We start from the raw sequence: 24,663 nt of genomic DNA, 5'->3' as shown, positions 1-24,663 counted from the left end.
TCAGGCTCCCTGCTCAGTGAGGAGACTGATTCTCTCCTCTCTCTGCTTCTCTCTCTCTCAAATAAATAAATAAAATCTTTTTAAAATATTAAATAAAAAATAAAAGTTAAGGTCTACAGGGTAAAATAGAGGTGAAGTTAACACACTTCGGTTGAAGTTGTAAAATGTTGATACCAGCAGATCATTATAAATCGTATATGCATACTGTAAAATAACCACAACAACCACTGTAAAATCTACACCAAGAGACTCAAGAACATTATAAATATATCTTCTGCACATTATAAAAGATGGGAAGCCAAAGAATGTTCCAGTAATCTGCAGGAAGGCAAGAAAAGAGAAGCAAAATCCAAGAATTAGAGAAAAGCAAAAACAAAAACAAAAACCAGCAGACATGAATGGTGACCAATCAATAATTACCTTAAATGCAAATAGCCGAAATAAACTAATCGGAAGACTAGCAGAGCAGATTCTTTTAAATGGCCCAACTGTATGTTCCTAGCAAGAAATCTGATAACATATGTTGAAAATAAAGGAATGAAAAAGCTGTAACAATACCTTTTTTTAGAAAAGCAAAGTGGCTATATTAATAACACAATCAACCAACAGAATCTAACTGATACATAGCTGATCCTTGAACAACTCCCTCATATAGTCAAAAGTCCATGTATAGGGGCACTTGGGAGGCTCAGTGGATTAAAGCCTCTGCCTTCGGCTCAGGTCAGATGGAGCCCCGCATCCGGCTCTCTGCCCAGCAAGGAGTCTGCTTCCTCCTCTCTCTCTGCCTGCCTCTCTGTCTACTTGTGATCTCTGTCTGTCAAATAAATAAATAAAATCTTTAAAAAAAGTCCGTGTATAACTTTTGACTCCCCCCAAACTTCACTACTAAAGCCTAGTTGTTGACCAGAAGCCTTACCAATAATATAAACAATCCATCAACACACATTCTAATATACTACATTATATACTGCATTCTTATATAAAATTAGAAGAAAATGTTAGAGAAAATCATAAGGAAAACACAGTTTTCCTGTAAAACTGTAAAAAAAAAATCCACATATAAGTGTGGACAAGCGCAATTCAAACCCGCATAGTTCAAATGTCAACTGTACATAGAATACTCCACCCAATGACAGCAGAATATACCCACAGAACTTTTCAAGCACCCATGGAATATTCACCAAGATACACCATATCCTGAGCCACAAAACAAACCTCAACAAATTTAAAAGAATTAAAATAATACAGAGTGCAGTCTGTGACCATAATGGTTACCTAAACTAGTAATCAGTAACAGAATGACAACAGGGAACACACAGGAAGGGGGGAAAAAACACTTCTAAAAAGATCATGGGTCAAAGAGGAAATCTCAAAGAAAAATTTAACGTACACAAATACGTAAGAATGAATGAAAATAAAAACATGTCAAAATCTGTGAGATGCACTGAAGCAGTAGTTAGAAGGAAATTTATAACACTAAATGCTTACATTAGAAATGAAGAAAGACGGTGGGGGATTGTGGGGGGTAGGGAAGGAAAAAATGAAACAAGATGGAATCGGGATGGAGACCAACCATAGGAGACTCCTGATCTCACAAAACAAACTGAGGATTGCTGGGAAGTGGGGAGGTGGGGGGGATTAGGGAGAGGGTGGTTGGGTTATGGACATTGGGGAGAGTATGTGCTATGGTGAGTGCTGTGAAATGTGTAAACCTGATGATTCACAGACCCGTACCCCTGGGGCAAATAATACATTGTATGTTAATAAATATAATTTAATTTAAAAAAAAAGAAATGTAGATCTCAAATCAATAACCTAACTACCACCACAAGAAACTTAAAAAAAGAAAAACATAAACTCAAAGCAAGCAGTAGGTAGGAAATAATAAAGAACAGAAATGAATGGAAACAGGAAAATGGAGGGGCGCCTGGGTGGCTCAGTGGGTTAAAGCCTCTGCCTTCGGCTCAGGTCATGATCCCAGGGTCCTGGGATAGAGCCCCGCATCGGGCTCTCTGCTCGGCAGGGAGCCTGCTTCCTCCTCTCTCTCTCTGCCTGCTTGTGATCTCTATCTGTCAAATAAATAAATAAAATCTTTAAAAAAAAAAAAAAAACAGGAAAATGGAGAAAATCAATAAAGCAAATTTTTCTAAGTTTCTAATATGACTAACCAATAGAGACAGACACAAATCACCAAGATAAGGATTTTAAAAAGGTTATCACTGGACCACTTGGAGGGCTTAGTCAGATGAACATCCAATTTTTGATATGATTTCAGCTCAGGTCATGACCTCAGGTCATGGGAACTGGGATGGGCCCCAAGCTGGGTGCAGAGCCGGCTTAAGATTCTCTCCTTCCCTTTCTCTCTCTGGCCCTTCCCAGGAGCCTTCCCACACCCCCAATTCCCACACACGTGCGTTTTTTCACACTTTTTCACTCTCTTTTAAAAAAATAAATGGAAAATTGGTTTAACATTCAAAAATCAAGTAATATAAATAATATACCCTATCAACACAGTAGAGGACAAAATCTGTTTTTTTCCTAGATCATCTCAGCAGATGAAAAAAAAAAAAACATGACAAAATCCAACCCCTTAGCAATAGAAGGAATATAAGAAAATTTCCTCAATCTGAAAAAGGCCATCTACAAAAAAAATCTAACATTATACTGAATGGTAAAATACTGAATGCTTTCTCCCTACAACCAGAAACAAAACAAAGCTGTCTACTCTTGCCTTTTTTTTTTTTAAGACTTTATTTATTTGACAGAGAGAGAGAGCACAAGCGGGGGTAGGCAGCAAGCAGAGCGGGCAGAGGGAGAACCAGACTCCTCATTGCACAAGGAGCCTGATGTGAGACTCCATCCCAGGGTGCTGAGATCATGACCTCAGCCAAAGGCAGAAGCTTAACCGACTGAGCCACCCAGGCACCCTACCAGCACTTCTTTTATTCAAACACTGTACTAGACAGTCTAACAAGGAAAATGATGAGAAATTTAAATAAAAAGCATTCACAATGGAAAGGAAGCAATAAACTGAACCTCTACTTACAGATGACAGGATCATATATACTAAAACTAGAGAATATACTAAAAAAAAAAAAAGATGGGACCAGGGAGACAGACAAACCATAATAGACTCTTAATCTCAAGAAACAAACTGAGGGTTGCTGGGGTGTGGGGGGAGGGACAGGGTGGCTGGGTTATGGACATCGGGGTGGGTATGTGCTATGGTGAGTGCTGTGAAATGTGTAAGCATGATGATTCACAGACCAGTACCCCTGGGGCAAATAATACATTATATGTTTAAATAATAAACATTGTATGTTTTTTAAAAAGAATATACTAAAAAAACTACAGTTACATTAATCAAGACAGTGGGGTAGTGACAGAGGGACAGACACACAGATCAATGCAAGAGAGAACACAAAACTAACCAACATAAATATGCCCAAGAGAAAATATAATTTAGTGAGAGATAGACTGTCTTTTCAACAAATAGTGCTGGAATACCTGGACATCCAAAGGCAAAAAAAAGTCTTGACCTAAACCTCACAACTTCATATAGCAATTAACTCAAAGTGGATCATGAATTTAATGTAAACATAAAACTATAGAACTTTAGGTGAAAACACAGGTGACATCCTTCAAGACCTAAAGAAAAGGGTTCCTAGACTTGGAACCAAAAACATGATCAATAAAAGAAATCAGACTTCAGGATGCCTAGATAGCTCAGTCGGTTAAGCATCTGCCTTCAGCGCAGGTCATGATCCCACTGTCTGGGGACTGAGCCCCACATGTGACTCCTTGCTCAGCAGGAAGCCTGCTTCTCCCTCTGCCTGAGGATCCCCACTCCCCGCTCCCCCTGCTTGTGTGTGCATGCACGTGAACCTGCCCTCTCTGTCAAATAAATAAATAAAACTTAAAAAAAAAAGTAATCAGACTTCATCAAAATTAAAAACATTTCCCCTGTGCAAGAACTTGTGAAGAAGATGAAAAGATAAGCTGCAGACTGAGAAAATGTTTGCAAACCATGTATTTGACAAAGTCTTATATCTGGAATATATAAAGAACTCGCAAAACTTTACAGTTAAAAAAATACATATATTCTGATCAGAAAATGAGAAAAAGGCACAAATAGAAAGCAAAAAAGTACATATGAAGATGTTCAATATCATTAGCCATTAGGGAAATGCAAGTTAAAGCTACAATAAAGTATCACTGCATACCTATTAGAATAGCTAAAATAAAAAATAACAATAACAAACATTGGCAAGCATGAAGAACAAGTAGATCTCTCACACACAGCTGATGAGAATATAAAACAAAATAGCCACCCTGGAAAAACAGTTTGGAATGTTCTTATAAAACTAAACTTGCCCTTGCCATACAACCTAAAAGGCTCACTCTTGGGCATCCATCTCAATACACAACTGTATACAAAATCCTGTATGTGAATGTTCATAATCAACTTGTTTCTTAATAGCAACAGTGAATATACCCAAAGTCCTTCAACACATGAGTTTTGATTCACTGAAATATGTATTAATATATCATTCTTGAAATGACAAATCTACAGAGATGGAAAATAAGACTGCGATAAGGCAGGGAGGACTTTTGGGGTGGGATGCAAATATAAAGGAGCAGCAAGAGGGGTTTTCTTTGTGGTGAGGGAACAATGCAGTACCTTCATTGTGGTGGTAGTTATATGAACTAATATAGGGGAGAAAACTGCAAAGAACCATAAACACAAATGAATTCATGTTAAACAAATGGTGCAAAGTGAATAAATGTGGCAGTTTAGTTAAGAGTAATGTACCAATGTCAATTCAATGTCAGTAAGAGTAATGTACCAAGAGTAATGTACCAATGTCAATTTCCTGGCTTTATAAAATGTGTCACCATTTGGGAAGCTGGGTAAAGGATACACAAGACTGTACTAATTTTGCAGCTTCTTGTGAATCTATATTTCAAAATAAAATTTGTTAACAAATATATGAGAGGGGAAAAACAGGGTAGAGGTATAGATGAAACAAGAATGGCCATTAATTGCTAATCATTGAAGATAAATCATAGCTTTATGGAGAGTCATAATACTATTTAATTATTTTTCCCCATAATTAAAAGTTAATAAGGGGCGGCTGGGTGGGCTCAGTCAGATAAGCATCTGCCTTCAGCTCAGGTCATGACCCAAGGGTCCTGGGATTGAGCCCCGCATCACATAGGGCTCCATGTGCGGAGGGGAGCCTGCTTCTCCCTCTCCCTCTGCCTGCAGCTGCCCCTGCTTGTAATCTCGTTCTGTCAAATTAATAAATAAAATCTTAAAAAATAAAAAAGCTAATGAAAATGTTAGGCCATATATTGTCATATTAACTGCAGCTTCTCCAGTTGATTTTTTCTTTGTTAATATGGATTTCAAATTATTTTCTATAAATTTTTTATTTAAAAGTTTTTAAAAAAATATTTGCTCATATAATCCTCTATCCCCTTTTGTTTTACTCACTTAAAAAATGTAACACTATGGGCACCTGGGTGGCACAGTGGTTTAAGCCTCCACCTTCAGCTCAGGTCATGATCTCAGGGTCCTGGGATGGAGTCCCGCATGGGCTCTCAGCTGGGCAGAGAGCCTGCCTCCCCCTCTCTCTCTGCCTGCCTCTGTCTACTTGTGATCTCTCTCCCTCTCTCTGTGTCAAATAAATAAAAATGAATAATTCTCAACTGAAAAAAAAAAAGTAACACTATCGAAAAAAAATTTTAAAGAAGAACCCTACTGATACTTCTTCCTGAAAATACACTGCTTAATTTGAAAATATTTCATCTAAATACCCAACTTGTATTTCATCCAATTAATTTCACCTGAAAGTTACAATATCTTTTTCTACAGTTAAACCGAAAAGATCTTGCTAGAACAGATTTACTATTAGCACAGTAACTCATCATTATAGTGATCAGTCATCACACAATTCAAAACACCAAAAGATGTTTTAACAGTTCCAGTTGGGTTTGCATTTGCAATGTAGCCTAATGTATCATAATTAACTTTGAATTGTTTTGTTTTAAAATCGAATGTAGTCTTTTTAAAATTTTCAAACACTTTTTTAAAAAGCAGATGCTGCCAAATTTACACAAGTTACAAAACCACGTTGGTGAATTCAACAAACACATGGGCATCTGAAAAAGTAACAATAATTCACTAAATACTGAGATTTTCACAATGCAATTATTTTTTAATTATTTAAATGTATCTGTATACCAAGGAAAAATGACCAATACTGTTTCCCTCAGTACTGAAATTAATTTTAATTCAGTAAATTATAGTAGAAACAGGAGACCTGAGCTCTGCATTATCTGTGAGAACTTGAGTAAGTCACCATCTCTCTGAAACTCCATTTCCCCATCTACATACTAAGAGTTAAACCTTTAATCCTACAGCTCCAAAATCCCATGTAGTGGTGATCTAAAATACACTTCATAACTTTTGACCCATGATCATTCTAATGACAACTTGGAAAAAGATTCATAACAATGTGACAGAGATTTCAATCACATTATAAATAACTTTTATAGATTTAAATTATTTGGGAGAATGTTATTCTTGATAATATGAGGTTGGGGTTTCTCAACATCACATTACTGACATTTTGCACTGGATAATTCTTTGTTGTAGGGCTAGCATGTGCACCATAGGAGGTTCAAAAGCATCTACCCACTAAATACCAATAGAATCCCCCAGCGTGGCAACCAAAAAAGTCTCCAGACATTGCCAAAAATCACCCCTAGTGGTGAACTATTGTATTAAATTAAAAATGTCCAGGTTCTTTGTGGAGATGGGAAGGAGGAAAAAGAAAAGACTATTTTTGCTTTTGTCAGATAGGAGGAAAGGCATAAGAGATGTTAAGGAACGAACAAAACAAAAAAGTTCAATTGCAACTCACATACTATGAAAAGAAAAAGTAATCTTTTCTTAAAGGCTAACCAAACATTGTTGTATGTAGCTAATGCAGTAATAGTAATGATATGTATAACAGTACAGAGAGCTGAGGAAAGCCCACATGTACTCCATCTGTACTTTTCTAAGCATTTTCAATAAAAAGTGCCCAAGGTTTTTAAATCAGAGGATAATGAAGTTAACATAATTCCTCTTCTCCCTTGCATTTGTGAGAAGGCTAAACAGTCTCAAGTTACCTGCTATTCTCCAGCCATGGAGAATATCCACATGAAAACAGCATCTATTGAATCAAGTATAAATGTGCTACAAATGCCACGAAAAGTTAACACTGAGTAATATCCTAAAGTCCCTTTTGTTTTCAAAGAAAGGCCAAAGACCATGAGAAGAAACATTTAAATGTTGCAACAGAAAATTAAACGTTCACACATTCACTTTTTGGCTCTTTAATACTCACTACAAAATCAACTCAGCCATATTTTCCACCAAACAGAAAAATACCCAGTTTCCTTAGTCTATTCTTGGATAGGTCACCAGACTGGGAATAAGAGACCCAGAGTCTATTCCCAGTTGCAAAACAGACTGGTAATCTCAAGCAAATTATTCACTCAGGTTAAGGTTCTGCACCCGTATCATGCTGACAATACTGAAAATCTGCCCAGAAACAAGCACGACAAACCCAGGACTTCCTCCTGCACCCAAAGGACAACTGCAAACATATTTTTAGATATATTAAATCTAAAAATCTGAATAGGATTTTATTTATAGCAACATTTAACATAGTTGAAATTTCAAAACTGCGTGGTGCCTTTACCATTGCCCCCTATAAATGTAATGAAATGCTTTTTTAAAATCACTTCATGCCCAGTTTTGCAAAACTATATACAAACTATATAATGATAATTATGTAAAACAAAAAAGCTCTTTTTAATTCAAGTTCGTGGGAAGGGCTTTAACTTTTGCATTTCCTAGTAACTCTAGCTTTTAGTCTAGTACACAAGAGTTCTTTCCTGACAACGTAAAATGTGCTCCAGAACGTCTGCAAAGCAAAAGTTTACCCCATAGCCTAATTACAGAGAGGCCTTAGGACAGTTCTTACCATTAAACATGCAGGCTTTACTAGTGCAACCAATATACGATCCTGGCGTTCATTTTTTGCTCTTATTTGTCTGGTAGACCAAATTACCCATCTGACCTTACGGCACACCATAAGACGGTAAACAGAACCCGGTCCAACAGGACATTTGAAAAAAGCAGGATTAGTAAAGAACGGGACGGGGACTGTCAATTAACATTCGCCGGTCCCCGCTGACAGGCAGACACTTGTTGGCCACGGACAAGCCACTCACAAAGTTTGCCATCTCGCCGCGAGCAGGGGCCCTGCCTGCGCCGCGGGCCTCGACCCGGAAGACGGGTGCTGGAGGCCCCGCCACGGGCCGAGGCACCCCGGCAAGCAAAGCCCCGGCTTCTCGGCGCTCCTCCGCCGCCTCCCTGCACAAGGGCGCACTCACGCACGCGCGCGCACTCTCACACACGTACACACACAACAAAAGGAAGCCGTGCGAGCCGCGTGCGGAGGTCCACTGGGGGCGCTCGGAAAAGCCCCTCCTCCCGGTCCCCACCGCACGGCCCGCGCGGCCTGCTCACTTACTGGAGCGCCCTCGGAGAGGCCCGCGTGCGCGGAGCGCCGCGCCTACCGCCCGCCGGGCTGTGCTCCGCCGCGTTCGCGGGGGGCGGCGACGGCGGCGGCTCGGGGCCCACCACGGCGCAGCCCCGCGCCGCTGCTCCGCCCACCGCCCGGCCGAGCGCCGGCGAAAGCCCGCCCGTGCGGCCGTCTCAGCGGGCCGGGAGCTCGCGACTGCCTGGCTTCTCAAGAAACCTCTTACGCTGATATCCCCACCCCCACAAACCAAGGGACGTTTAAGCCCCCTCCCTTACTGACCACTCATCAAAAGTAGTACCCAACACAGCACTCCGCACGGTAAAAAAATTTTTCTGTAACCTTCTCCTTAACCCTTCGGCTTACTAATTCTCCACACCTTAACTTACTCGTTTTAGTCTTCCTTTACCTTCCCGCTTCTTCCCTAAGAGCTGTATTTACCCCCCAAAATAATCTTTCTAAACCATCTCTCCAATCTTGAAACTTACTTTTCTAGTACAAATATGCATCCTTATAACTTCCTTCCATTACATCTCCTGCTTACCTACTCAAAACCTCTCCACAAACTAACTTTTAGAATGTCTATCAGCTCCCACCAAATCAACTCACAACTTTCTTTGAAACTGCATTTTATGTTTCCTCATTCCCTCCAAAAGAACACTCTCCAACTTAACACAAAGATTTGCCCCAAAGTGCCCTCAAATTTTGTGAACCAATTCCAGAGAGGCCATCACAGTCACTAAAAATATCCATTTCCCAAGCACACCCCCAGTAACTTGACAATGATCTTTCCAAAACATTCTCTACCAATTCACTGGACTCACTCTTAAGACTACCATGCCCATTTCCCCAAAGACTCTAATTATAGAACTTAATGGAATTAACACAGTATGTCTATCATTAATGTATCTACACATGCAGGTGCGCATGTGTTGACAAATGTACATATACAGGACCCTACAAAACATCAGGTTGTGTATTTCATTCTAATCCCCCAGATACTGGCTCTTATCAAATTTAAAAGGAAAACTCCTTGATGCCAACCAAGATTTTCAGGCATCCAACCCCTATCTTGTGAAGTCACTTATCTTTTAAATTAATATAATTATCATTAAAACATTCTCTCTCCATTTCCACTACAATCAGACCCAACAGCTTCCATAAGATCCACTGTTCATCTACCGCACACAACCCACTCAAATAAGGCATGCCGGCGGGTCCTGGAAACAACTCTAGACCAAATCAGGCAGGCTACAGCAAAGATGTGAGATTGGCAAAGTGACCTCCCTGGACCCTCTTAGGCTTTTCAAAGCTCTGGGACTCCAAAGGTCCCTCATTATTAAATTTCAAGACTGACTTAATGCAGAAGGGGGTAGGGGAAAGTAACGAATAGCCTGGGGTTAGATTCTGTAAGTAAAGCTGTACTTGGCAGAGACCACAGCAAGGCACTGATGGAGACTCTCAAAAACTAGTCAGGTAAGCACTGACAGTCAAACCTTTGATAGTACAAAGGAAAAGCTGATAGACAACAAAGACTGACAAAATAGACTACTACTGCAAAACTGGAAAAACAAAAGTTTAAGAGCAAAGACAAAGCCAAAAAATAAAGGGCCTGGTCTAGATCTTAAATATCATCAATGGAAGACAATGATAGTTTCAAGCACTGAGATTTTTTTAAAAATCAAAACAAAATAGTTTAACTATATTTAGTTTTTGAAACTGGCAATACAGCTCCTTTGGACACATTCAATAAATAACTAAAACAAGACAAGAAAGCATATTTAGAACTGTGCATCTGGGACTTACCTCTATACAGGTAGTAAGTGAAATGAGAAAACACACCGACCAGCTTCCTAAGAACACTAAGAAATATATGAGATAAAAGCCATTATAGAGAAAAAAGAAAAAACTACAGAGGCCATTTTAGATTCCTCAGGACATCTCCTATCATCCAGCCCATTCTTCCCACTTTTTACTTGAACCTCTTTATGTATATGTATGTTGCTAGTTTGTTTGTTTGTTTAATGTATATAAATTACCACTACACACTGATGTGGTTTTGAGGAACTCATGTAGAGGTCAGAAGATGTCAGTATCTCTATTATGCTATTTTTTTTCAATACTTATTGCATGATGCACCATTTTTATAAACATCATGGGTGGAGAGGACTGTCCTTATGTGCACAGAGAAGGAACAGGCTCCTGGCATTAGTTATTTCCTAGATAGCATTATGTTTTCCCAGTATTTTCTCTGCTACAAGTTCCTTGACTCTCCTCTTCTCCTTACTTGCATTCCTATTCAGGTCAACCCCAACCTCTTCATTCATTTCTGTTCTACGCTTTTACTAGCTTCTATCAGCTTATTAACGTTCTTCTGTCAACAAAATACCCTGTGTCCTTTGCCTTTCATATTAGTATACCTCTACCTTTTTTGTCCTTGCATATGAATGGCTAGGATTTTGCAAGTATAACTTATAAAGAACTTTAAAGAACAGGTAAACGTAACAAAATTGTTTATCTCCATCGCACACCATAAATCAGACACTATCATCTCTTGCCTGGATTGTTGTGACTGCCCCTTCATCTTTTCTCAAGCTTGGCTCTTTTCAGACAACCTAATTCTCTCGTGACTTAGCTATCCATTCTCCTACTCCTTCAGCTTGCTAAAAAGGACCAATTGCTTCTTGCTCCAAAGGGCGACTCCTATTACTAAAAAATCTCTTTGCAATTTACATTACTCACTTAAACCATTCCATCTACAACATCCACCAAATTCCAAAATACCCTCCCCTCTTCCTTCCCAAAGACTTCAATTCTACTTTGTACCACAGTCAGCCATTATTCTCGGTAACTTCAACAATGATGCTGAAGTACCTTCTACACCCTGACCTTCCTCAACTCCTAAAGCCTTCAGCTGCACTTCAGCCACCCACACATATATAATGAAAATAGGTCACCAATTGGAAGTGCTGTACCATTAGGATTCTAACTTCAGAGACCTCCTTTTTTCTTTTCTTTTTTTTTAACCACAACTACTTTATTGTTCTATGCCTGCTCTTTACCTCCTTTTGGCTTCCCTAGTCTCCCCGCAAAATTTAAATCTGTCCATCAGCCATTTAATATTGCCCTCTCCAGAATATCATGACCTTCCATTATATTTACCATGCACCTCCCCAATGACAGACAATCTTCACCATCTGTTTTCTTCACACCCACACACTGGATGTTAAGTACCACCAGAAAGCTATGAAGTCTGCCACAACTGATTTATTCTAAATACAATTTTCTGTCTCATTGACTAACCCTAGTCATTTTCATATTTAAATCTTTAATCCCATCAAAAATCAATCTTTCCCATAAAATTCCTTCAAATCACACCTTCTCTACCTGTAATCAAATCCTCTTTACAGCTTCCAGAATGCTGTATTTTCATCCATCTGTTACTTCTGGCCTCCAGTTTTGGAAAAAGAGCTGTTCCTCCTTCTTAAAATAAACTTAATACAATTCCTACATTCAATGTTTCCATATTCTCCCAGCCCACTCAGTCCTTTACTCCCATGCACTGTGCTCTCTGATCTGCTCTCCTGAAGACCAAAAAAAAATTCTATATACCAAATCCTATGACCTACCATCCAAGTCCTTATCCCCTCTTTGGCAATGACACTTGACTACCACTGAGAATTTATGTCACTGTACCTACCACAGGATTCTACTGTGGTCTCTCTCGCTGCTGCTTCTATCTCCAACAAGTACTGGTTCTCATCTTAGCCCAAATAGTGGGTATTTTCCCAAGTTCAGTCTTTCTCTAATTCTCTCCCCTTTGGCATTTCATCCCTTAACACTGCTTCTGTTATTTTCATTCCTCAGCTACCCTCAGCTCCCCAAAACAATCTTTAAACCATCCCCCACTGCTACAATCTAATTTATTCCTTAGGAACTAGAATATATGATTTATTTTCACCTATATTCTTCAATTATTGCTTCAATTAATACCTCAATTATCAGTCCAAATAATTTCATTGCCATTAGCACCCTACCAAATCCAGAATTAGTAGCTTCAATTATTAACTCTAGGTACATATTCCCAAATCTCTGTTAGACCTCCTTCCTCAGCTGAATTCAGTATTTCTAACTCTAAACAATTCCCCTTGCCTACTTCCACTGGTGCCCCACACACTGGTCATGTGTCTTAAAACCGAAGTAAGTATTCTTCCCCACCAAAATAGTTCTGCTAACTGATCCAATAATTTTTATTAATGGTACTACCATTCTCAAGTTACCCAAGAAAAGCCCCAGTTTCCCTTTTTTCTCTTTTCCTCCAGTTTCCCAAAAGCCATTTGCCATCAAATCCCTCAATTCTTTCTTCTATATATCTGCTTTCTTTTTTTTTTTTTTAAAGATTTTGTTTATTTATTTGACAGATAGAGATCACAAGTAGGCAGAGAGGCAGGCAGAGAGACAGGAGGAAGCAGGCTCTCCGCTGAGCAGAGAGCCCCATGTGGGGCTCGATCCCAGGACTCCGGGATCATGACCGGAGCCGAAGGCAGAGGCCCTAACCCACTGAGCCACCCAGGCGCCACTATAGATCTGCTTTCTTTTATTCCCGTTACCACCACAGCAACTTGGGTTCTCAGTACTTCACACTTTTGTTATAGTTTTCTGACTTGTCTCCTAGTCACTAGGTTCTCTTCATTGCAAAAACAAAACAAAAACAGGTCACCACATATGTATTCTTAAATCACCTCATTTCCCCACTCAAAACTCATCAGTGGCTTCCCCACTACACACTGAGTCAAGTTAAAAGTCTTTAGACTGGGACGCCTGGGTGGCACAGTTGGTTAAACGACTGCCTCCGGCTCAGGGCGTGATCCTGGAGTCCCGGGACCGAGTCCCACATCAGGCTCCCAGCTCCATGGGGAGTCTGCTTCTCCCTCTGACCTTCTCCTCGCTCATGCTCTCTCTCACTGTCTCTCTCTCTCAAATAAATAAAATAAAATCTTAAAAAAAAAAAAAAAAGTCTTTAGACTTCCAAAAAACAGAAACTAGCCAATAGCCCAACAATTGTGAAATGAACAAATACACTGTGATATATTCATAATGGAATCCCACAGAGAAGTGAAAAAGAATGAACTACTGCTATATGCATCACGGATGAATCTCACAGACATGGTGAGCTTAAGAAGCCAGACACAGATGTATGATTCCACTAATAAGAAACTCAAAAACATAAAACTACTCTGCCATAACAGAGATCAGAATAGTACAGCTGACCCTTGAACAATGCAGAGGTTGCAGAGTCAACCTCTCCCCACAGCGGTCGAAAATCGAGGTATGACTTTTGACTCCCAGAAACTTTACCAATAGCCTACTGTTGACCAGAAGGCTTACCAATTACAAACTATAGATTAACATGTATTTTGTATGTCATATGTCATATATACTGCATTCTTACAATAAAGTAGGCTAGAGAAAGGAAAATGTTATTAAGAAAATCATAAAGAAAACATAGTACTATACTATAATTATCAAAAAGAATTATACTTGTAAGTAGTTCTGTGCAATTCACACCCATGTTGTTCAAGAGTCACTGTAATTACTTTTCAGTGAACGGGACATCAACTGACCAATTAGGTGACCAATTAGGGAGTCTCCTGGCGTGTTGGAAATGTTGAACTCGATGGTGGTTACATAAAATGTCTATCTTCAAAAATTCACTGATCTGTGACCTTAAGATTTGAGCACTTTATGTAGGTAAAGTTGAATCAATCAATATGTAAAAACCCATTTAGTCTAGATTTTTAGATGTTTTCCCTACTTCACAGCCTTATTTCCCCCCATTCAAAATATGAACCCTAAATTCCAGCTAATCTAGACTACCAACCCCTAAACACATCCACAATTTTTCTGTCATTCATATCATACTCCCTCTTTTTGGAATACTAACCCTCACCATTTGCCTACTATAATCCTATTCATCCTTCAAGGCCTAAGCTACACACCAACTTCTCTACAAAGTTGAATCTGCCATAGTACTTCTGTCATAGACAGATGCATACACATTTTTGTCCCTTGATAAACTCCTAAAAAAAAAAATGAACTATGTCATACATAAACATGTATCCTTCACACTGCCTACCATGAAACATTACACAGTAAGTATACAAAAATACTCCCCGAAGAAACGCTTGCAGTCCCTCAAAAGGACCCTTCAATCCCACCCTTCCTTCTCAAACCTATCCATTACTGTCTCTACTTGCAATTCATTCAATTTACATATTTAATCATTCAATAAACTGAGGACCTACTATCTGCAAGAAACTACAACTACTTACCCTAATGTACCCCACTAAACTACCCCAACATGTATTCCAGTTTCAGTTGCTGCCTTTTGAATTTTACCCCAGCTCTAAATTTCCAGTCATCCTCCCCTCCTGTTGCCATCCAATCGCATTCTCCCCCCTCATTTCTAATCCTGCTATCAAGCCAATTCAAGTTCTTAAGTTTCTCCAGTAGCGTCCTAACTGGGTCTGTCACCTCCCAATAGTGGCAGAGTAACTACCACCACACTGGTGCCAATCTACTCTGTACAGTATAGCTAGCTATCATCAGATTAAGATATTTAATATACAGGCCTTTATTCCATTCTCTACTCAAAAAAGTTGAGTAACTACATATTATGATGTGTGAACATACTTTAATCCTATGTTAACATACTTTAATCCTCAAATCCTCGCTTCAGCCCTTACCAGAAGGTATAATAATTACCAATTTCTTCTTTTTTTAAAGATTTTATTTACTTGTCAGAGAGAGAAGCAGGGAGAAGCAGGCTCCCTGGTTGAGCACAGACCCCGATTCAGGGCTTGATCCCAGGACCCCAGGATCATGACCTGAGCTTAAGGCAGAGGTTTAACTGGCTGAGACGCCCATGTATCCCAATAAATTATCAATCTCTTTTTTTTTTAAGAGTTTATATATTTGACAGAGAAAGACAGCCCGAGAGAGGGAACACACATGTTGTGAGGGCTGAGAGAGATGAGAGGAGGAGAAGCAGGCTTCCCGCCCAGCAGGGAGCCTGATGCAGGGCTCAATCCCAGGACCCTGGGATCATGCCCTGAGCCGAAGGCAGACACTTAACAAACTGAGCCACCCAGGCGCCCCAATAATTATCAATTTTTTGAAGAGAATATAAGAGTCTCAGAAAGGAAGCAATTCTCTCCAGAATCACAGCACATGTAAAACGGAAGGGCCAAGACTAAAACCCAGCTTCTATTTGCTTACTAAGCACACTACATCTACTTAGCTTAGCTTTCAAGGCCATCCATTTTCCACCCAACCCCACTGACTCTTCCTACCCTTTATCATTATGCCCTATTCATGAACTCTCTGTGTACCAAACTACAAGCTGTGATCAATTATTTAGTTAGTCATGAAATCAGTTTGTGAGTGACAGTCATCTTTTTTTGGCCAAATAGAAGAGAATGGAAAACTTTTGAGTACATCCAACATAGTAAGGGATATGGCTACTGAAGCACTTTGTTTTATACTTACACACAAACATTCAAACCCTATAGTAGCTGAAGACATGACATATATTTCTTACTGTGGATCACAGTAAAAAAAAAAAAAAAAAATTTAAACACTAACTCACTATTCCCCACATGTCTTTGGCTTCTCACCTTCAAGTCTTTGCTTTTGCTAATCCCTCAGATTGGAAGGCTCTCTTTCCCATAATTCCTACCAGTAAGAATCCTATCCATACCTTCAAAGACTAGCTAAAAAGCCATTTGTATGCCATTAAAAATGTAGTCCCAGGTTTCCCTCTAGTCAAATGTCTTTCCCTAACTTTTAACTTCCGTAACATTTCGTACTTCTTAAAATACGCTGAATATAGTGTAGTTATTTGTGCACAAGTCCAGCTTCACTACTAGAATATAAATCCCAAAGGATTTATTCCTAACTACATCTAACAATGTTTTACATACAACAAATGTTCATTATCTGTTGCCTAAACTCACCCCATCATTTTCTGAAAACTGCTTTAAATCCACATCATAAATAATTTCTAATACATTCTAAACTTTGATTTACTATTATCCTTCAAATTGTCTTACTATCTTCCTCCCCAAAATAACCATTTCAAATAATCCTTTAAACTTTCAATCTTTTCTTGCTTTCTGCTAAACATAACCTATCATGTATCAATAATCTTTTTCTTCTTTCAGAATCATACTTTCTGTGGGATAACACCTTTCCTTCTCCATCTGGTTATCTTCCACTTTACTCCTAGTTCTCTAGCATTCATAATAATAGATTTTATATTCTTTAAACAGATTTTCTTTCATTTTCTCTTTAACTAGACTTCCTCAAATATTTCAATTCATATTACAGTATACGTATTTGTCAGCCCAATAAATCCTTTCCAGAAAACAAGGCAGGTTATGAATAAACTGAAACAATCAGAAACATATAAACCATTTAGAACTTCTAAATTATCTGATACTTTCATTCATTCATTTATTCAACAAGCATGTGTCTACTAGACATATGCCCTCAATTCTCTGACTATTCTCTTCTGTAATTCAGAAAGCAGCTTTGAGAAAAGCATGCAGGAAAATGCCAGGATAGCAGAGCCAAGTTGACTCATGGTCTTCACTCACAGAGACCAAGTAATTTGTGGGGTACAGGCTCATAAAAGGAAAAACTAAAAGTTACACTAGACATAGATGGAAACAGACCCCCCCTTCCTTGTTCCAGGGAGCTCAGAATCTACCCAGCAAAGGAGAATTTGAAGAAGAACAAACCAGTAGGAGTAGCTAAAATGAAATAGGCAGAAAGCATTCAGACAAAAATAGATCCAGACTCTAGGTTCATTCTAGGGCTGCAAGAGAAATTTGGAGCACTTTAGTTCCTCTCCTGAGATCCCTAAGGAATCCTTTCAAATATCTAGCTAAAGTATGGTACACTTAAATCTTTTCCCCTCACCTTAGCCAATACTCATTTCTCTACTCCCTGAACTCCTACAGCATTTACTATCCATAGAACTCATTTGCGATCTTAATCATAAACGGTCTTGTTCACAGTAATTAAAGTGTTTGTTAACAAATATACCTAGAATTTATTTACATATTAAAATCTGTGAGGTCCTAGGGGCACCTCCGTGACTCAGTTGATTAAAATCAGCGAGGCCCTCTTTAAAATAGTTACCTTGGGAGGCTACCACTCACCCATTTATTCACTGCATCCATCCATCCATCTGATGCACTTAACCAGCACTTACTTAGTGTTCGACTACATGCAAGTGAAGCTATCATCATTATTCAGCATATTTCCAACTTCATCACAGGGAGTGTTTTCCAAAGTCAGTAAGTCAACCAAGAAAGCCATTCCTATTTCTGTGACTAAGTGAATTTAAACCAAAACTATTCTTTATTCACTCTATTTGCTCTTGTCGGATCTGATGGATCTTCAGCATTTCTAAAAATCAAATCTTTCAAACTAAGAAGCTTTGTCACCAATGAGACTAGTCAGAATAACATTATGCCTTGTACTATTCGTAACTGCCATACTGAAGGGACTATGAGCTCTGAGAATGGTGACCACGTTTAAACCAGTTTACAACCCAGTCCCCCCAAAGCACACAATAGGTACTTAGTAAATAGAAAAATTGTATAGAATGTGCTGGAGGCTCAGAAGGAAATTCAGAAAAGGTGATCCAAAAAAGTTCTGAATGCTACTACTGAAAATGACTACCAAAATACAAAAATTCTCATTTGGAGGTATATTTTTGATACCTGTTTTACAAAATCAACTTTCTGAAATCCTACACTGTTACTAAATTACTTCATAAATGTCCTTCTCCTCCTAAAAAAATATAAATACTATAAATTCCTTGAGAAAATAAATTTCACCTAACACTTTACTATCATGCCAAAAATGAATTAAATCAGATTCTTAAAAACAGCTAAAAATGTCTAAGCAGTCATTTAGGTAAGAAAATGCAAATTAAACCAGCCACCAACTCCAAATCCAGACTTAAAATTTACTCAGATTTGGGCACCTAGATGGCTCAGTCTGTTAAGTGTCCTACTCTTAATTTCGGCTCCAGTCATGATCTCAGGGTTATGAGATCAAGCCCCATATGAGGCCTGCTTAAGATTATCTCTCTCCCTTTCCCTCTGTCCCTCCTCCCCCACAATCCCTTCCATGCTCATGCTCTAAAATAGTAATAATAACAATAACAATAATAATAATATACTCATCTTTTTTTTTTAAGATTTTATTTATTTATTTGAGAGAGAGACAGTGAGAGAGAGCATGAGAGGTGAGAAGGTCAGAGGGAGAAGCAGACTCCCCATGGAGCTGGGAGCCCGTTGTGGGACTCCATCCTGGGACTCCGGGACTGTGACCTGAGACGAAGGCAGTTGCTCAACCAACTGAGCCACCCAGGTGCCCAATAATATACTTATCTTAAACTAGCCTCAGATTAGAACAGAATCTTTGGTCCCACCGCTTCAATGCTTTAGCAAGACTGTTCCAATCCCATTCTAATCCATTCTGTCTTCTTCCCTTAAATCCAAAGGCTTCAACAGTCCGATATCCCTTTTGTCCATCACTCTCTCTCAAACACACACACACACACACACACAATTTTTTTCTACAGACTCCCACGGTACTCAGCAATTTGACACAGTCCCACTATTATCACTGACATTGAACACTACTTGCTATCATTCATTCAACAGGTACTTATTAAACACTTAAAAATCAAACTGTTTAGAGGTCCCCGGAGATTAAGGAAAAGTCTTGGATCCAGAGTAGGCTCCAGTCAAGCCATCCTTTGCAGAACAGAGAGAGAATAATTCCCATAAGCAAATACAAGATTTAGCAGTATATAATCTGCATGTGAATGCTTTTCTTATTCAAAGTAAAGATTCTCAAGAGGTGAGGTTACTTAAACAAGACTTCTGAAAAAGGGAGCAAGTTCTTTCTATTCTCCCCATCAGTCTACTGACTTAGCGATGTTAAATCTCCTACACCAATTTCAAAAACCAGTATTTTACAAATCAATCCTAATATATGGGCAGCATACTTTTTTCTACCACATTCCCAGGATATTAGTGACTTAAATATGCAAATTTCCTTGTAACTGCCACAAATCTGTCTCACCACTGTAAATTTAAATCTCCTTCACATCAACTATACCCAAATGTCCTCAGAATTCTTTACCCTCTCTTCAGCCTCCTACAAATTTACCACCATCTCCATCACACCCTCACCTTCATCTTCTTCCCCCTTTTATCACAATTCCCTATCAGTCCTTCCCTCTACAAAAAAGAAACATATTATCCACAACAATTCATTCCTTCCTAACTCTTTTAAGAATTGCTACAGAAGCCTGGAAAGAAGAGTCAACGGTCCTTTTTACTCCATTCCCAGATTCCCCACTCTAAAACTCTCCAGAAGACTGTCAAAGAACACTGCACAATGGACCTGGTAACTAATTCCAAGATGAACAACTATTATTGCCAACCAACTCCTCTCTAACTAGCAACCTTTATGCTGCAAAGAAGTTGTTTTCCACAACTTAGTGTTTCTCACAGGTCCATCCATTAAACTTCCCTCTACCTTCTCACCCAGTCTAATTCAGCCTAATTCTAAATGCTTTCTCTTTAAGAATATTAAAGATATAGGGCGCCTGGGTGGCTCAGTGGGTTAAAGCCTCTGCCTTCGCCACAGGTCGTGACCTCAGGGTCCTGGGATCAAGCCCCGCATAGGGCTCTCTGCTCAGCAGGGAGCCTGCTTCTTCCCTCTCTGCCTGCCAGCCTCTCTGCCTACTTGTGATCTCTCTCTCTCAATCAAATAAATAAATAAAATACTTAAAAAAAAAAAAAAAGGAGGGTGCCTGGGTGGCTCAGTGGGTTGAGCCGCTGCCTTCGGCTCAGGTCATGATCTCAGGGTCCTGGGATCGAGTCCCGCATCTGGCTCTCTGCTCAGCAGGCAGCCTGCTTCCCTCTCTCTCTCTGCCTGCCTCTCCATCTACTTGTGATTTCTCTCTGTCAAATAAATAAATTAAAAAAAAAAAAAAGGAGTATTAAAGATATAAAGACAGCTAATAAAAAAGCTAAAATAGTAACTACCAAAGGTTTGAAAGGAGGAGAACGGGGATAATGCCAGGGACACAAATCCTTCCCATTCATAGAAGTCTTCTGAGTCCTTCATAATGTCATTTTAATCAATCAAGAAATAACAGTACATGTATATTACTGGAAGACCTGATGAAAAGCATGATAAGAACTACAAAACTTAATGCTTACAGTAGTAGCCTCTGGAAAGTGGGACTGCAATGGACAGGTGAAACAGGGGCTACTGCTTTTCACTAGATGCTCCCTCAGGACAATTTTACTTTTTTTTTTTTTTTTTTTTTTTTAAAGATTTTATTTATTTGTCAGAGAGAAGAGGGAGAGAGAGTGAGCACAGGCAGACAGCATGGCAGGGAGAAGAAGAGGGAGAAGCAGGCTCCCTGCAGAGCAAGGAGCCTAATGTGGGACTCGATCCCAGGACGTTGGGATCATGACCTGAGCTGAAGGCAGCTGCTTAACCAACTGAGCCACCCAGGCATCCCACAATTTTACTTTTAATTATGCACATGTTATTTCATACAATTTTAAAGGGAAGAAAAATAATGACATACTATATTTAAGTATGTATTTAAGTAATATTTAAGTATAAATATTTAATATTTATATTTAAGTCCATTAAACCTACAGAAATTGAGTGATAATATACAGTGCAGGTGAGAGTAAAGAAAACAGACTCTCTTATTCTGTGATAACAATAAAAATGGGTACACCCTACTATGTAATATACTGAAGCCGCAGAAAATAAAGAGTAAACCTAAGTGCACTGACATAAGAGTTTTCCAAATTTAAAAAAAAAAATCCTGGATTATTTCCATTAAAAAATTTTAATGAAAGTCCCTCTCGTATCTAATGCCAAATTCTCATCCTTCTTTAGATATACTTGCTAAACAAATGAATGACTGAATTTTCCCATCCCTCTCCCAAATTTCTTTCCATCTTCTCCATTAATCCTTCCACCCTCTACTTCCATAAAAAGATTGTTTATACTATCCTCTCCTCAGTTCAATTATATTACAATGTAATGTGTACACTGTAATATTCTTTCTTAATAATAAAAAATGAGTAATTTTCAGGTATCTTAAGAGTAGGGTTCTAGCCTGCATTTCCCTCTTGAAAATCTTGTCCGGTGGGAGCTGAGCAAATCCAACAAGCCTTGGTTCATTTCCTGATATGGAAATGCTAATATTCCCTCTAATCTGGCTCTAGAATCATCCAGTCTCTTCAGGTTCCCCTAGACCTCAAGACAACCAACCAGTCCTGACCTCCTTCCAACCTAAGACCAAAACAGATATTCTCAATCCTCCATTCTGCAGGCCCACATTTTGCAGGCTGATGCATTTTCTTCAATACCACAATGCCTCAGTGAGAGTATACATTCAGGAACCATGAATAGCAAAAGATCTCCCACCAGCTCCCGAGTTAGGAACCAATCCCATCAGACTAATTTGGGCTCCAAAAGGAGCCTCCAAAGAAAGGCCACCGTGCACCGACTCCCCCCACCATTACTTATAACCCTGTGTACTGCAACCCAGGGTTAATAATATGGCATCAGTTCTCCTGGACCAGATAGGCTGGGCAGTGGAGAAGAAAACCGCACCAAGTCAAGTAATTTCCATTCCAGCATTAGTGTTCACCTGGCCTCTACTAAATGACAATACTTCAAATTTGCTAAAACCTAAACTCATGGCTTAGGGGATCCCTGTAGGTCAGGCGTTTTCTTACCGTCTGTTTCAGAAATTCTCATCTTCAATAGTGCAGGTCTAAAACGTCTCAGACACAAACTACGGACTAAGGTCTAATTCTCAGTGACCCCAACCACTGCGGGACCGCACTTACCAGATGTCATCTACAGAAGAGCCCAAACAGGTTCAGAACTAGGCCATCCTGGCCCATCTGGAATAACTCTTTAGTCCTTGGGCCAACATTTATTAATTCTACTACATCTGTCTATTCTATCATGCATTCTCTTCATAGTCTCTAGAATTTAGCACTTCCTCTGGCTTCAAACGCGATCCTTTCTATTCGCGGAAACTGCTTGTATCCCTTCTTTCCTTTCCTTAGAAACGCTTCAGTTCTTTCCATAACGAAATACCTAATGTATCTGCACAATGAACGCCCCCCGGACTCCTCAAGGCTCCTCCACCGCCACCCTCTGCATTCCTCCACCTACCCGGCATCTTTCCCTCCGGCCTCTCTCTCCCCGCACACACTCCCACTACGTTCCCCGCAAGGATTCCCTTTTCTCCAACCCCTGCCCTTCCCTTATCCCAAAGAACACACTCCGGTAGCAACAGTGACTGAGGCCTGCGGTGCATAAAGCACTGCACCAGGCACGACGGACAGAGAACTGGTGTCTCCCTAGCCTTTTCACACCCACACCCAGCACCCTCCGGTCTCCCCCTGCAAACCTCCCACCTCCTTCCCTACCTCTGACACCCGCCTCAGGCCTCGGAGGCCGCCTTCTCGCCTCCGCCACCCCCGTCATTATCCTTTCTCAACCCCCAACCCACCATCCGCGCCCTGCTTCCTCCCGTCCCCTCAGCCAGCTCCTGCGCTTCCCTCGGCCTCGGCCGCTCCCCGGGCTACCCCCAGCCTCGCTACGGCTCACTCCCCCCGGGGTCAGGCCGTTACCGCCGCGCGCTCCCCCCGCGCGCCGCACCCCCTCCTCCGCCCTCCCCCGGGCCCGGGCCTGCCAGGCCCAGCGCTTTACCGCGGGCGGGCGCCGAGTCGCGCGGTCACTGACTGCAAGCGGCGGCAGCTCCAACCTTTCTAGGGGCCTTGAGAGGAGGGGAAGGGGGGGAGGGGAGAGAACTTTTGCTGTGGCGGCTTCGGCAACAGCTCCCACCCCTGCGCCTTTCTCCTCTTCCTCCCCCTCCTCCTCCTCCTCTTCCTCCTTCTCTTCCTCCTCCCAGAGCAGTCGAGACGCAGACATGCCGCGGCTAGAGCGCCGCCGCGGTCGCCGCCACTGCCGGCGCGGTGCATTGTGGGAAGCCTCGCTCACGGGAAGCGCTCCGCGGCGCCCGCCCTCCCTGGCCCCGAGACCCGGCTAGGAAGACCCAGCGTGGCTTCGATTCCGGCGCTTGCGTGTCACTGGCTCAGCGTGGCCGGGGAAGCTGGTCCCGAGCCACGGGTCCCCCCGGGGTAGGCATGGGGGAAAGCAATTCGGGAAATACGGGCCCTGAGGAAATCTCTTCGACAGGGGGTCAGTCCTTCAGCAGTAACCCGCCCTGAGAAGTGGAGGTCTCGGGGGTCGGGTGCTTTTCAGGCCCGGGGAAAAGGAAGGGGCGGGGACCTAGGTGAAGGACCTGTCTACCAGAATCTCCTGGCTTTTTCGTTTCTCGTCTCTTATCTGCCCTCTCCCCCATCACCTCCAGTCGTTGACCTCTATTACCCCAAATGCCATCTCTTCCGGAAGCAGCCCTCCTGGGCTTTTGAAGCCAGCAAACCTTGTTAGTGTCTGCAAACTGAGAAGCAGGATGTGAGTCTAAAGAAAGACTCTGTCCTGGACCCTGTTGCTCAGGGTCTTACAGATACCTCCCTCTTGCTTCACCTAGGGCCCAAACCTACCTCTTTCTGGTAAAGACTTAGGAATGATCTATATACATCAGAGCTAGAATCACCATGGAGGCCCTTTAAGTGACCTTAGCCAAATTGTGACCTCTTTTTAAGGGTGCCTTCAGTCAACTGACATTTATAAGGTGCCTTGGGGTGTCCATAAGGTGATGGTTTAGAATTACTCATCTTCGTGTCCCCATTCTAGCACAAGGTCAGCCATGTAACGTAAAAGATGCTCAGTGAATGTTGAGTGATGAGCATCAGAAACTTACCATGGGATGAAACACCATCACGATTTCCTAATAGTCTGAAGATTTATTTAGCATCTCTCTGCAATACTTAAGCATAACGTCGAGGGGAAAGGGGAG

The 24,663-nt window shown here is 40.7% G+C and overlaps 1 protein-coding gene across 2 annotated transcripts in view; it reads right to left on the bottom strand.

The window, feature by feature from the left end:
- Nucleotides 1-23,653, bottom strand: part of ZNF148 (zinc finger protein 148) — a 125,110-nt gene extending 101,457 nt beyond the window's left edge. The window contains exon 1 of one of the 2 annotated variants that reach the window (XM_044252143.1): nt 23,451-23,653. The gene's annotated coding sequence lies outside the window, so the exon portion shown is untranslated. Of the gene's footprint in view, nt 1-22,576; nt 22,597-23,450 lie in introns of those variants that run through there. The other variant, XM_044252144.1, reaches the window with a different exon arrangement.
- Nucleotides 23,654-24,663: the final 1,010 nt, after the last annotated feature.

The sequence above is a fragment of the Neovison vison genome, chromosome 6 (assembly GCF_020171115.1).
Source record: "Neovison vison isolate M4711 chromosome 6, ASM_NN_V1, whole genome shotgun sequence".
In the NCBI taxonomy this organism is placed as follows: Eukaryota; Metazoa; Chordata; class Mammalia; order Carnivora; family Mustelidae; genus Neogale; species Neogale vison.
Note: the sequence above shows the minus strand (reverse complement) of the source record. Positions and strands in the feature narration are given on the sequence as shown.